This window comes from Nicotiana tomentosiformis, chromosome 8 (genome assembly GCF_000390325.3).
Source record: "Nicotiana tomentosiformis chromosome 8, ASM39032v3, whole genome shotgun sequence".
Taxonomy (NCBI): domain Eukaryota; kingdom Viridiplantae; phylum Streptophyta; class Magnoliopsida; order Solanales; family Solanaceae; genus Nicotiana; species Nicotiana tomentosiformis.
In genome coordinates, this window is record NC_090819.1 from 100,151,809 (window position 1) to 100,166,205 (window position 14,397).

The 14,397-nt window shown below is 39.3% G+C and overlaps 1 pseudogene; it reads right to left on the minus strand.

The window, feature by feature from the left end:
- Nucleotides 1-1,118: 1,118 nt before the first annotated feature.
- On the minus strand, nucleotides 1,119-2,716 carry LOC104089707 (pentatricopeptide repeat-containing protein At5g46100-like; annotated as a pseudogene).
- Between the last annotated feature and the right edge of the window lie 11,681 nt (nucleotides 2,717-14,397).

Below are 14,397 nucleotides of genomic sequence, written 5' to 3' on the forward strand. Positions count from 1 at the left end.
TTGTTGTTGTTATTAGTTGAAAATACTAGTGGAGATTCATAAAATGTGAAAGATGATGAGGTAAATATATTTGTACCTATGTTACCTTTGTGTTCAAAAACAATAATAATATTTTTGGGAGTATGATAGTAACCATGGAACCAGATTCATAACTCACAAAAGAGTCACTGTCTGAAAACTCCACAAATTTACGCCTCTAACCCTCAAATCATCGGTACTACCTATTGGAAGATGAATAAAATATGCAGTTGTTTTTTTTTTTAAAAAAAAAACATAAGTAATGCAGAAACTCTATTCGTTCTTCTTTTACCCAAAATCGGGTTAGTCTGCATTTCTACGAAGAATTATAAATAAAGATGGGAATATTTAATTGTCGCCATTAAAGGTACTTGACCGAATAGCATTTTTTTATTACACGGTAGTGGCAATTGGGGTCATCTGCAGTATGTTGTTTGTGGTGTTTCCTACGCAACGTCATGGCATTGGCTTCCCCCTCACCGCTAACTAATATATTTGTTCTCAGAGGCTTGTCGCATATGTATCCTCTCCTTCTTTTACATTCAGAGTGATATTCATGCTTTTTATTGGTCTTTCCATTCATGTACCATAGTACCAATTTCATGGCCTTTGACCCAACTTGCCAGATGAAGCTGTAAATGAATTTAGCAGTGACTGTAGATATAAGAATGCTTGTATTTGCCTTCATGAAATTTTAAGATAATCTGTAGTTCAGAAAGTCAGAGATCAACAAGTGCATTTTTAACATGCAAAAGAGTCATAATTCAAATTTTTGGAGGGAAGATACTAGAACTAAAGAGCACTTAATCATGTAAATGTGATATAATACGCACTTCATGGAAACAGGAAGCCCAAGAAACTCCATATTCTGGGACATTAAGGAATAGAGTTTCTGAACACTTACCACTGCGCACTGCGAAAATTGAACTGCATCTTGAACCCTTGAGTTCCAGATTGCCATGGAATAATCTTAACTTTGCACCAAATAGATAAAAAGAGTAAATACAATAGACACCCACTATGTTATGATTAACCAAAATTGTTCCTAGACGGTGAAGCAATGCATAAAACCATGTTATTTTGGTTTTGACACTCATAATCAGTAACTTGAACAAGACGTCAAGATAAAAAATCCGCACGTTTACACATCAGGTCAGCCTGTACGGATTCAGCTGCTTCCCTTACCTTCCTTCTATCCCAAAATCCACCCACCACAACAGCCCATGTTTGTTCATCTGGAATGCTTCCATCAATCAACATTTCCTCGACAATACGAGCAGCCTTGTGCACGTCTCCTTTCTTGCAGAAATGGTTGACCAGAGTCTCAAAAGATTTGTCCTCTAACTGAGATGGCTCGGGTGCGCATGCTAAGATATAATTGAAAAGCTCGATTTGGATCATTCACAGCACACAGGCCTCGGACTACTGCATTATGGATCTTCACATGCAAGCTCCAAGTTAATCGGTTAGGAGATATTCCACTAAGAATCATTTCATCAAGATAGTTGGCTGCTTCTTGAAACTTGTTATTCTCACAAAAGCCATGGATAACTTTCCAGTATAACCCTGCATCAGGTTTACATCCCTGAAGTTTCATTCTGTCGAAAACCTCTAAGGCTTCTCCAATTTTACCTTCTCCACAAAGTCCGTGAATTAAGGTACTGTAGGTTATAATATTTGGAACCTTATATTCATGAATCATTATCTCCAATAGCTCCATTGCTTGAGAAGAACGTCCACCCTTACAAAGACCGTCCATCAAAGAACTATAAGTGAATACATTGGGCTCAATACCTTTGCTCCTCATGTCCTCAAGCAATCCCAAGGCTTCATTTAAGTTATTTGACTGGCAAAAGCCATGAATCAAACAAGTATAGGTGACTACAGTAGGTGAACAACCATTTGCTTCCATCTCCATCAGAAGTTCTTTTGCTTCAGTGGACTTGCCCAATCTGCAAAGCCCATTAATTAGAGTCCCATACGAATAGGAATCCGGTGTAAATCCGCGATTGGGCATCTCACGGAAAATACGAAAGGCAGAATCCATTGTTCCACTGTTCTTCCAGAGAGCTTTAATCAACATATTAAGTGAAGCAACACAAGGTGGAATGCCCATTCCCCTCATGTAACGATAAAACCTAAAAGCAGTTTTAAGCCGGTTTTCATCAACAAGTACAGAGAACACCGTAATATACGATTTATGGGTTGGCTCACAATCATACTCCTTCATCTTTTGAAAAACCATTATCACCTCAAGTGGCTTGTGAACCCGTCCATAGGCTCTATAGATTGAGAGGAATATATCCTCAGTAATCTTACAGCTCTCATCCTTCATTCTAACAAGCATTTCCTCCGCTAATTTGAAATGGTGAGGACACGTTCTACCGGATCAGACGGTCAAACACCAGTGCCACCAGTTAGGGCCGCGAGAGGCTAGAGCCGTGGTAGAGGCCGGGGTCGAGGTGTAGCTCGTACCACAGTTGGACCAGCACCTGTAGTGCCACCAGTTGCTCCAGCTCAGGAGCAGATTTCAGATGTAGTTGAGCCGACAGGATCAGCTCAGGCACAAGCTGTGCCCATTGAGATTCCAGGCCTTCAGGAGACTTTGGCCCAGATATTGGCAGCTTGCACTGGTCTGGCTCAGGTGGTTTCGGCTCAGGACGCACCTGCTGCTTCTCAGGCCGGGAGAGGTACTCATACCCCCGTTGTCTGTACTCCAGACCAGATAGTACAAGGACTTCAGATACCGGAGGCACTACCAACCCAGCAGGTTGTAGCTGCTCAAGCCCCGGTAGTTCTTGTTATGGCAAATGATGAGCAGAGAAGACTTGAGAGATTTGACAGATTTCGACCTCCATCTTTTAGCGGTGCTGAGTCAGAGGATGCCCAGGGTTTTCTGGATAAGTGTCAGCTGATGCTTCGGACCGCGGGTATTCCGGAGACCAGTGGGGTCTCATTCACTACTTTTCAGTTTTTGGGGGCTGCCTTCAGATGGTGGGAGTCTTACGAGAGGTGTAGGCCGGTCGGTAAAGCACCCCTTACTTGGCAGCAGTTCTCTGGTCTATTCCTAGAGAAGTTCGTACCTCAGTCCCGCAGAGAGGAGCTGCGCAAGCAGTTTGAGCAGCTTCGTCAGAGTGATATGTCCGTGACGCAGTATGAGATGAGATTTTTAGAATTGGCCCGTCATGCTATTTGGTTGATTCCTACAGACAAGGAAAGGATCAGGAGGTTCATAGATGGCCTCACTTTTCAGCTGCGGTTACTCGTGACTAGAGAGAGAGTATCTGGTGCTACTTTTGACGAGGTTCTTGACATTGCTCGTCAGATTGAAATGGTTCGCAGCCAGGAATGAGTTGAAAGGAAAGCTAAAAGGCCTCGTGGTTCCGGTTATTTCAGCGGTGTTCCTTCAGGTGTTCAATTTTACCGTGGTAGGGGCCGTTCTTATAGACACGCTCATGCGGGTTATCCAGTTCATCGTGGTGCATCAGCTAGCCACGGTTTTTACAGTGCTCACTCAGGTCAGTCTTCATTCAGCGCACTACCAGCGCAGAGTTCTCATCAGGCCTCGTCCGCTCAGGCTTCTAGAGGTAATTCTTCGGGTTATCAGGAGCAGCAGTTCCGATAGAGGAGGGGTTATTTCGAGTGCGGAGAATTGGGTCATTTCAAGAGAGATTGTCCTAGGCTGTTGAGTGGGGCTCCAAAGCAGAGTTCTCGACCAACGACACCAGCACCAGCAATTACACCACCCGCCCAACCAGCTCGGGGTGGGGGTCAGGCAGCTAGGGGTCGCCCAAGAGGGGGAGGCTAATCAGGTGGCGGTCAGGCCCGATTCTATGCTTTTCCTACCAGGCCAGATGTTGTTGCTTCAGATGCAGTGATCACAAGTATTGTTTCAGTGTGCCACAGAGAGGCTTCTATATTATTTGACCCTGGTTCTACTTATTCATATGTATCATCGTATTTTTCTCATTATCTAGATATACCCTGTGAGTCCTTAGTTTCACATGTTAGTGTATCTACATAGGTGGGTGATATTATTACTGTGGACCGTGTGTATCGGTCGTGTGTGGTAACTATTGGGGAACTGGAGACTAGGGTTGATCTTTTGTTACTCGGTATGGTCGATTTCGATGTAATCCTGGGTATGGATTGGTTGTCTCCATGTCAGACTATTCTGGACTGTTCGTGTTCAGTCCTCAATTTTAATATTCGGTAATTAAACGGTAACCGAGAAAGAGTTACTAGCCATTGTCTTCGCCATGGAAACATTCAGGCCATATCTCATGGGCACCAAAGTGATTGTGCACACCGATCACGCGACACTCCATTACTTGATGACCAAAAAGGACTCGAAGGCTTGGTTGATGAGATGGGTTCTTCTGCTTCAAGAGTTTGACCCTGAAATCATTGACAGAAAAGAAAGTGATAATCAAGTGGTGGACCACTTGTCCCGCTTAGAAGAGGAGGGGAGGCCCCACGATGGCCTCGAAATTAATGATTCGTTCCCGGATGAACAACTCCTCTCTGTGTGTTTGAATAGTATGCCTTGGTTCGCCGATGTGGCTAACTTTCTTGTGACCGGCATTGTCCCGAGTGAGCTCTCTTCAAACCAAAGGAAGAAACTCAAACGGGACATCTTGGATTATTATTGGGACGAGCCCTATCTTTTCAATATTTGCAATGATGGTGTGATCCGGAGATGTGTCCCGGAAGAGGAGCAAATGAATATTTTTGATGCTTGCCATTCCTCGCCCTACGATGGTCATCATGGTGGGGTGAGAACTGCTTCAAAGGTTCTTAGTTATGGATTTTATTGGCCTATCCTGTATAAAGATGCAAGTGAGCTTGTTAAGAGTTGTGATGAATGCCAAAGAGCTGGTGGAATTTTCAAGAAGGATGAAATGCCTCTCACCACTATTCTGGAGATCGATATTTTTAACGTGTGGGGCATAGACTTCATGGGGCCTTTTGTGAGTTCGTGTGGTGACACTTACATTCTGCTTCGCACCTGCGGTCTTCGCACATGCGGTCTTCGTACCCGCGATGACTGTTTTCGCACTCGCGGTGATTTTTTTGCACCTGCGGTGCCTGGACAACCCATGCATTTTCGCTTCCGCGAATCATTCCTCGCATCCGCGAGGTCGCACTTGCGACCCTTTTTCGCACAGGTGCGATCACACCAGCAGCCCAGCTGCTTCAGATCCTCCTCCAAATCCAAATTTGATCCATTAAGCATCCGAAACTCACCTGAGGCCCTCGGGACCCCGTCCGAACATACCAACAAGTTCCATAACAGGCCTCAAATCATATCAAACAATATCAAAACGACGAATCGCACCTCAAAACAAAATCTTTGAACTTTGAATTTTCAAATTATATATCTTGTACCGAAACATATCAAATCAATCTGGGGCGTAAATAAGGATTGTTCAGCGTAAACATAGCAAAAGTCAACTCTTCAGTCAACTCTTTCCATTAGATTGTTCTTTTAATTTAATTCTGAATCTTCAGTAAATCAAACTCGACCACACCCGCGGATCATAATACATATTGTGAAGCTGCTCGAGACCTCAAGTCACTGAACGGGGCGTAAATTCTTAAAACGACAAGTCGGGTTGTTACAATTAATTATGTATAATATTAAGAGTCAAATTAATTAAATTGCTATTCATTAATTAATTCACCTTCACTTTCTTAGCTTTTATTTTATAACTCAAATACAAAATTTTAATATAATATTTATATGATTTTAAAAAGTTTATACGAATTAAGTTTTTAATCTATCTATCTATATCTATATATCTTTATCTATCTATATATCTATCTATACTATATTAAAAGCACGAAGGTTCTTAGCGAGATGTCGTTCGTCTTTTTTACCCTTTAAAACTAGCTTTCACGTTAGACAAAATAGTAATTTAATTTATTTTCCTAAATTATAGCAATAGTCATTTAATTATTTTTCTAATATTTAGGAATAATCTCTTAATTATTTTCCTAATACTTAGGACTTTGATCTAGAGAATTATATCATTTAGTTGTAGTCGTTCATATAAACGCTATCTAGATATAGGGTATTGAATTCCAAGCACTTCACGAGTATTCTTTTTATATTAGGTTTATGAATATTTTTTTGTTGTAAAAGTTTAGGTTTAGTTGTCCTAATTTTACTTTTCTTGGTTTAGTAGTCCGTATTTTCGTCTTTTCCCCCAGTTTTAGGAATCGTTTTTCAAGGTTTACGAGTAATTTTTTAAACTAACAACATAGTCATTAAAATTTTTTTTTATATTTATAATTTTGATATCAACTAAAGTTTTTGTTATTAAATCATACATGGGAGCAAGAACAAATATCTAGCGATCACAGCCGTAGTAATCTCAAAAGTTCATCGATTCTAATTTTTTAAAAATTCAAGTATCAAGCTTAACTAAAAAAATATTTTAATTTTAAGGATTCAAAAGAAAGAGAAGTGTTCGTAAGATTCAATAACACTAATAGTTGTACTAACAGAATAATCCAAAAATGATGTGTCATAGCAACTTTTTCATTATTCTGAACATAATTCTTATTGGATAAAAATTATAATTACGGTTAAATATTTAAAACTTGGGATGAGCTAATAATAAGATTTGAATAAACAAAAATAAATTATTCTCTTTAACATTAAGAATAAATAATTAAGTTCTTAAATTAATCAACCAGAATAGTCTTTGATTTAACTAATCTACGAAAAATGCAAGCCATTTCTTTCGAAATTCATCATATAAATCGGTTATAATATAGTATTAAGCGTCAAATAGTTAAAAATACGAATGAGATAAAATATTAGAAGATAAAATATATTCTAAGTGAGTAGTCATTAATTATTTATTTTTCTTTTGGTATTTATTTAAACCAATGACAACTCTCGGTATTTTTTTAAGTACTAAGTTACTTATTGTAAAATATCAAATTAATGTAGACATTTAAAACTTAGAATTTGATAATTTGATTTACATGTTCTTTATGTATTTCATTGGTTGAAACTAGACACACAACTAAAGCTAGTATAGATAAAAGCCCTAAGCCCTCCAGCTTTTACAAAATAAGGTACACACTTTTCTTCCCGCTTTGACATTTTCGCGCCCCAGCTGTTCATCTTCATCTTACCACCGCCTGCTCTGTTTTCTTCTGGTGTGTTCTCTTCGTTCTGTTATAGATTCCCACTTCACCTATCCTTTATCTCCAATCCTTACTATAAATTCCCAACTTTTGAATTTTCGGTTTGTTTTAATAGGGAAAACATATGTTGTTTTGATACTTTTCATAGGGGACCGACTTTCTTCAGATCTCTTTGCTTCTTACTTAAAAAAGGGTAAGCTTTTTGTTTGGTTGCTTATCTTCTTCTTTTCTCCCGTTTGATTATCTCAGCTAAACGGGATCAAAAATCATGACCTACCCTTGTAGGATTTTATCTTCACTATTGAGCAAAACGTTTAGATTACAACCTATTGTAATCTAGGAATTAACTCCTTAATCCCTCACTAACTTGTAACACACCTATTACGAGCCATTTTGTAATACCTCTATTACAAAGACTTTACAACTTGACTAACTCTAACCAAGACACAAACATGAGGGTTTATGATTTACAAGAGTTTCCTAAACAATGCTTCTAAGTAAGCTAAGTAGGAATTACAAGTAAGAACATTAACAAAGTTACAACTCAACTAAGGACATTGAAACGACCCGACTTGTCCATTTAAGAATTTACATCCCATACAATGACTTAAGGTCCCGAACAACTTCGTAATACGTATTATGACTTGCGTGTGTGGTTGAGTTTGGTGTTCGGACCATTTGAGATCAAATTGGGAGAACAATTCTTAATTAAGAAGCTTAAAAGAAAAGAGTTGACCAGAGAGTCGACTTTTGAATAAATGACTTAGGAATGGAATTTTAATGATTCCAATAGCTCCATATGTTGATTTTGGACTTAGGAGTGTGTCCGGATATTTATCTGGAAGTCGATAGTTGATTTTGGCTTGAAATGGTAAAAGTTAAAAATGGAAGGTTTGGAAGTTTGACCGGGAATTGACTTTATTGATATCAGGGTCAGAATCCAATTAAGGAAATTTTGATAGGTCTGTTATATCATTTATGACTCATGTGCAAAATTTGAGGTCAATCGGACTTGATTTGTTATGTTTCGTCATCGAACCTAGAATGTTTGGACATCGATTCTTCAAGAATAAGTGGTATCACATTAATAAAATGAGATCCAAATTTAGTTTTGATTGAATAATTAGATCCGTATTGAAATTTTGGAGCCATGGCAAAAAGAATCGTCAAATTCGGACATCGTATGAGAGAGTTATGCCCATTTCCGTATTGGGAATGATTTTCCGTCGCCGTCAGCGCCCAGGGTAGCGTGGGGCACTGGGATGTTTAAATGTACTGGAATAGCGCCACATGCAGCGCCCCACACCATATGTGGGTCCCAAACCAGCTAAGGCCCTATAAACGGGGGTTTTCTATCATTTTTGACAAAAATAGAGTTGGGGAGCTCGGTTTGGGAGATTGTTGGATAATTTTTACGGGTAAACATTGGGGTAAGTGTTCCTTATCCTATATTGATTATACTTCATGATTCCATACTCCTTTACATCACGAATCTGTGAATTTATGGAAGAAAATTCAGATTTTTGTAAAATCTTCCAAAAATGTAAAATGAAGATTTGAAGGTCAATCCGATGTCGGAATTCGATAATTTTTATATGGTTGGACTAATGGTTGAATGGGCGTTCATATTTTGTAAATTTTATCGGGTTCTGAGACATGGGCCCCACTGTTGATTTTTGAGTTAATTTCGGATTTATATTGTGAAATTTAGCAAATTCATATGGAATTAATTCCTACGATTCGTGTTGAGTATATTGAATTGTTTGTGACTAGATTTGAAGCTTTCGGACACGAATTCGCGAGGCAAAGGTTTATTGGAATCTTGAAATTGGTTGCGAAATGAGGTAAGTATCTTGCCTAACCTTGAGTGGGGAAATTACCCCTTAGGCATTGAGTCTTATGTGAAAATTGTGTAATTGAAAACTATGTACGCGAGGTGACGAGTACGTACTTGATTTATATATGCAAATTATATCGGTTGAAATTCGTAGACGCCCTTATGTATTAAATTGGAAAATTATTGGAACTTAGTAAATCCTTGATTTGTCATGCCCCATTCCTTGTTTGTCGAATTTGTATTTTATATGATAATTTGGTGTTATTGTCACTTGAATTTTATGTGAATTCCGTGTGTTGTTGATCTGATATTTCATGGAAATAATCACATTATGGACTTTTCATATGCAAATAATTAATTAAATAAGTTTAAATTGAGGCTTTTATATATTTATCAAAAAGTTGGATTAAAGAAGGTGTTGTCCTGTGATGAGTTATTTTCCCAACCTTGTGGTTGTTTTTGAGATTTTATATACATTGTGTTGAGCTGTGGACTATCTGTTGTGAAATTAATTGACTTTATTGTAACTTTGGAATGGTTGTGGCCTACGGGCAATTTATAAATATGAGTTGATGATGTTGTGATAATATTCTGTGTGAATTTTTGTGTGATTTGGGTTACTGTTATGCGGCGTATAAGGGTGAAATTCTATTGTTGACATTATGCGGGCATACGGGTGGCATTTCACTGTTGTTATGTGTGTTTAGATATTGTCTGGCGGAGTGATAATGGAGGCTATTAAACAGAGCGATAAGGGAGGCTATTAAACAGAGCAATAAGGGAGGCTATTAAATGGAGCGATAAGGGAGGCTATTATAGGAGCGATAAGGGTGGCTATAGGATCAATAAGGGTAGCTATTGATATTGTCAGGACGGAGGGATAAGTGAGGTTATTATAGGAGAGATAAGGGTGACTATTGTAAGGGATGATATGTGATGATGTGGGGTTATTGTGTTGGTAATTTTTATGTGATGTTTGGGGTTATTGCGTTGGAAATTTTCATTGATATTGTGATTTTCCTTGTGTTTATTTTATAACCTGTGCAACTTGCCTTGTTGTTTCGGTAAACTTGATAATAGTCTGATCTATGTTGAAATTGTGAGCCTGCGGCAATTGGCGGGCGGATTATGTTATTGGCACGTGAAATGTCCACGCAGATGTGATATGAAATATGGGAACGAGGTGCCAGAGAAATATAATGATTATATTATTGGCACGTCAGTTGTCCGTGCAGTTATGAAAGAAATATGGGCACGAGGTGCTTGGAAAATATAATGATTTTTATTATTGGCACGAGAGTTATCCATACGATTTTGATAGAAATATGGGCACAAGGTGCCATGCAATATGAAAGTGGTATGAGACCCGTGTTACGATAATATAAAACTGGGCTGAGACCAGTGTCTTATGATTATGAAATGAGGTGTCACAGAGTGACTTTTATTTGAAAGATATTTACTTGAAAGAATTTTATATTCGAAAGATATTTATGTAATGACCCAACTGGTCATTTTGACTTTTAGAACCCCGTTCCCTTAAATAAATCTCACCGAATACGCTTTTACTGATTTATGACTTACGGGGATGGTTGGTTCGGGATTTGGAAGTATTCGGGATGAAAACGGAACACTTAGTCCTTTAAATTGGCTTTAAAATGCCAAGTTTGACTTCGGTCAACATTTTTAGAAAATATATCCGGAATCGGGATTTGACGGTTCCCTCAGGTTCATATGATGATTTTTGACTTGGGCGTATGATCGGATCGGGTTTTGGACAATCCGGGAGCATTTCGACGCTTAATAGTAAAAATTAACTATTTGAAGGTTTAATGTTTTTTAAATTTGGTTTGGAGTAGGTTTTGGAGTAATTGAGGTCCGTTTGGAATTCCTTGTCTGGGAATAGCTCCGTATAGTGATTTAAGACGTGCACACAAAATTTGGTGTCATTCCGAGTAGTATAAGTAGGATTCGGCATGTTCGGAGGAAATTAGAAACTTGAAGTTCATACTTTGATCCAATTTGATTTTGGGGTGTGATTCTTGGTTTTGTTGATGTTTTACGTGTTTCGAGAGTTCGAGAAAGTCCATATTATATTTATAGACTTGTTGGTTAAGTTGGACAGGGTCCCGAGGGGCTCGGGTGTATTTCGGACCGCCCGGAACTAAGTTGAAAACACCAGATTTTCTGCTCTGGTTTCCTTCTTCGCGAACGCAAAAGGACCCTCGCTTTCGCGATGAAAGATTTGGGGGGACTGGAGTTTTGCCCTGCACATTCGCATGCATATGGAAACATTCGCGGAGGCCTGGGGCCTTTGGCCTTCACGTTCGGATTGAGCAGGCCGCGTTCGCGTAGAAACCTGGGCCTTGGCTGGGGTAGCCCAGTTGCCTTACGCGTTCGCGAGGGAAGGAACAGGTTCGCAAAAGAGGCAGGTCAGTAAGCCTTCACGTTCGCGAGGACCCTGCCATGTTCGCGAAGGGTAATTTTGAGGCTGAGGAAAATGGCCTTCACGAACGTGAAGCCTTGACCGCGTTCGCGAAGAAGGGGTCATCACTCATTAGTGCTGGGCAGAATGTCTTAAAAACGGGATTTCACCATTTTTAACCCCATTTCTTCCATTGTTGGGCGATTTCTGAGCTTTTTGAGAGGGGATTTCAACTAGAAATTTGAAGGTAAGTTAATTCTACACACTTTGAGTAAAATATATTGTCATGACCCAAAATCCTAACCTGTCGTGATGGCGCCTATCTCAGTACTAGGCAAGCCGACAACACCAATAACCCACGATTTCCTTTAAATTTAAAAACGTAACGTTTAATACAATACCAAAGATTTAGCAATTTCCGATACAACCCTCTCAAAACCTGGTGTCACTGAGTACATGAGCATCTAATATGAGTACAAGTCTGAAAATACGGTCTATAATAGTCTGAGACCAAATACAGTAAATAAGGAGATAGAGAAGGAGAGACAAGGTCTGCGGAACACGACAGCTACCTCAAAATCTCCTAAAAATCAACTGCGCGAAATGATCAACACCCGCTATGTTCAGGAACACCTGGATCTGCACACGATGTGCAGGGTGTAGTACGAGTACAACCAACTCATCAAGTAACAATAATAACTAAGGAACTGAAGATAATGATGAGCTACACAATCATAGTTCACTTTTAGTAGTTCCAGCAAAGAATAGACATGCTTTCAAATCCGGCTGTTTAAGTCAAATCAATTTTATACAGTTCAATTTCAAGTAATTCGGATATAAATTCTTTCACAGATTTCACAACAATGACAGATAGCAACCAAGTGCAACAACAAATGCAAAGCAAGTACAGCCTCTCAGGCAACAGTCACTCAACTCATCACAACAGCTCAAACACTCGGCACTCAGCCCTCAGCACTCACACTCAATGGGTACCCGCGCTTACTGGGGGTGTGTACAGACTCTGGAGGGGGTCCTATAGCCCAAACTCCATAATCTGCACGGACAACTAACGTGCTATAATATCCTGCACGGACAACTCACGTGCCATAATATCCTTACCTCACTAACAGGCCCTCGGCCTTACTCAGTCCTTCACCTCTCTAGTCTCTCGGGCAATCAGAAATCACAAAGATCAGCCCAAGCAAAGATAACATAGTGCATCAACAAATATCAAGAAAGACTGAGGTATGATACGCTAGTAAAATCATGACTGAGCACAAGATGGCAATTAGCAAATAATTCAACAAGTACGTGACCTCTGTAGGTCCCAACAGTACTATCACCCTAAGCATGATTTTTAACATGATTTACAGTCAAATTTCTTCAACACAAAGAGAGCTTATAGCTAACAACAGGTTATTCAACTTTACAGTTTCACGGAACGGACCAAGTCACAATCCCTTCGGTGCACGCCCACACGCCCGTCATCTAGCTTGTGCATCACCTCCAAAATAATCACATGACAGAAAATCCGGGGTTTCATACCCTCAGGACCAGATTTATAATTGTTTCTTACCTCAAACCGTGTAATTCTTTATTCTGCTATGCCCTTTCCACGAGAATTGGTCTCCGAAAGCCTCGTATCTAGCCACAACTAATTCCATTTAGTCAATACCAATTATTGTAATTAATTCCATAAGGAGATACTAATATTTCCAATAAAATCCGAAATTAACTCAAAAATGCCCGTAGGGCCCACGTGTTGGAACCCGACAAAAGTTACATAATATGAACGCTCATCCAACCACGAGTCCAACCATACAGATTTCACCAAAATCCGACACCAACTCGACCCTCAAATCTTCAACTAAAGCCTATGAAAATTTCTACCATTTTTAACCTAATCCTTACCCATTTGAACTTAACAATCTTTCCACAACCTTATTGGTATGTATACATATTACTTTTACACCCAAAAATCATATTATAAATCATCCATTTTTACTTCAAACCCGAAATTGAAGGATTGAGGAAAGAAATTCTTACCTCTTTGAAGCCCTAGCAAGATCCTTGTGAAATGTTCAAACTTTGAACAAGAATTGATGGATAAATGAGTCTTCACTTTCTCTCTCTAAAATGCTCTCACCTCTCTCTAAAATATCAGATTTTTGGTTAAAAAATGAGCTTCAAGGGCTATAAATCGAAGTTGGGTCGGGTCAAAAATTAGAAAGAATGGAAGTTCCGACGCAGTTATGCGATCGCATAACAGATATGCGGTCCACATATCGGCCGCATAATTTGGCCTCCAAAACTGGGCGTTACTGACCCAATCTGCGGTTATTATGCCGTCCGTATACTTGTTCTGTGGTCGCATAATGCACCGCAAAAAAGGTCTGCGGTCGCATAGTGCACCGCAGATTTTCCTCAAATATTGCCCCTTTCCTGATCCACTTTGCGACCATTATGCGGTCTGCAGAGTGATTTTGCGACCGCATAGTGGTCGCAGAATTGACCTATTTTCGACAGAATTTTTCTTTACACATCGATGCATTGTTTAACCCAAAAAGTCCGAGCAAAAACCCAAACCCTATAATCTCTGTACTAATTGATCTACCTCGGCACTACCAAACCTTAATTTCCTTAGCAAAATTTCTCCGGAGTTTTTACAACTAAGTTAATATCCTGTCAACCTTTTCAACTTAAATTCTAAACCTTGGAACTAAGCGCTCCGAATCATTTCAAAACCTCACCGAACCCAAACCAATTACCCCGGCAAGCCAAATAACAACTGTAATTCATAATTTGAGCAGTAAATGGGGGAACGGGATTGCAATAGTCAAAATGACCGGCCGGGTCGTCACATACATAGATTATGGGTAGATTATAACTTGTAAATCATGGAAATCAAGGGTTAGAGAAATAACCTAGATTTGTATAAAATGAGATTTTAACCACGAAA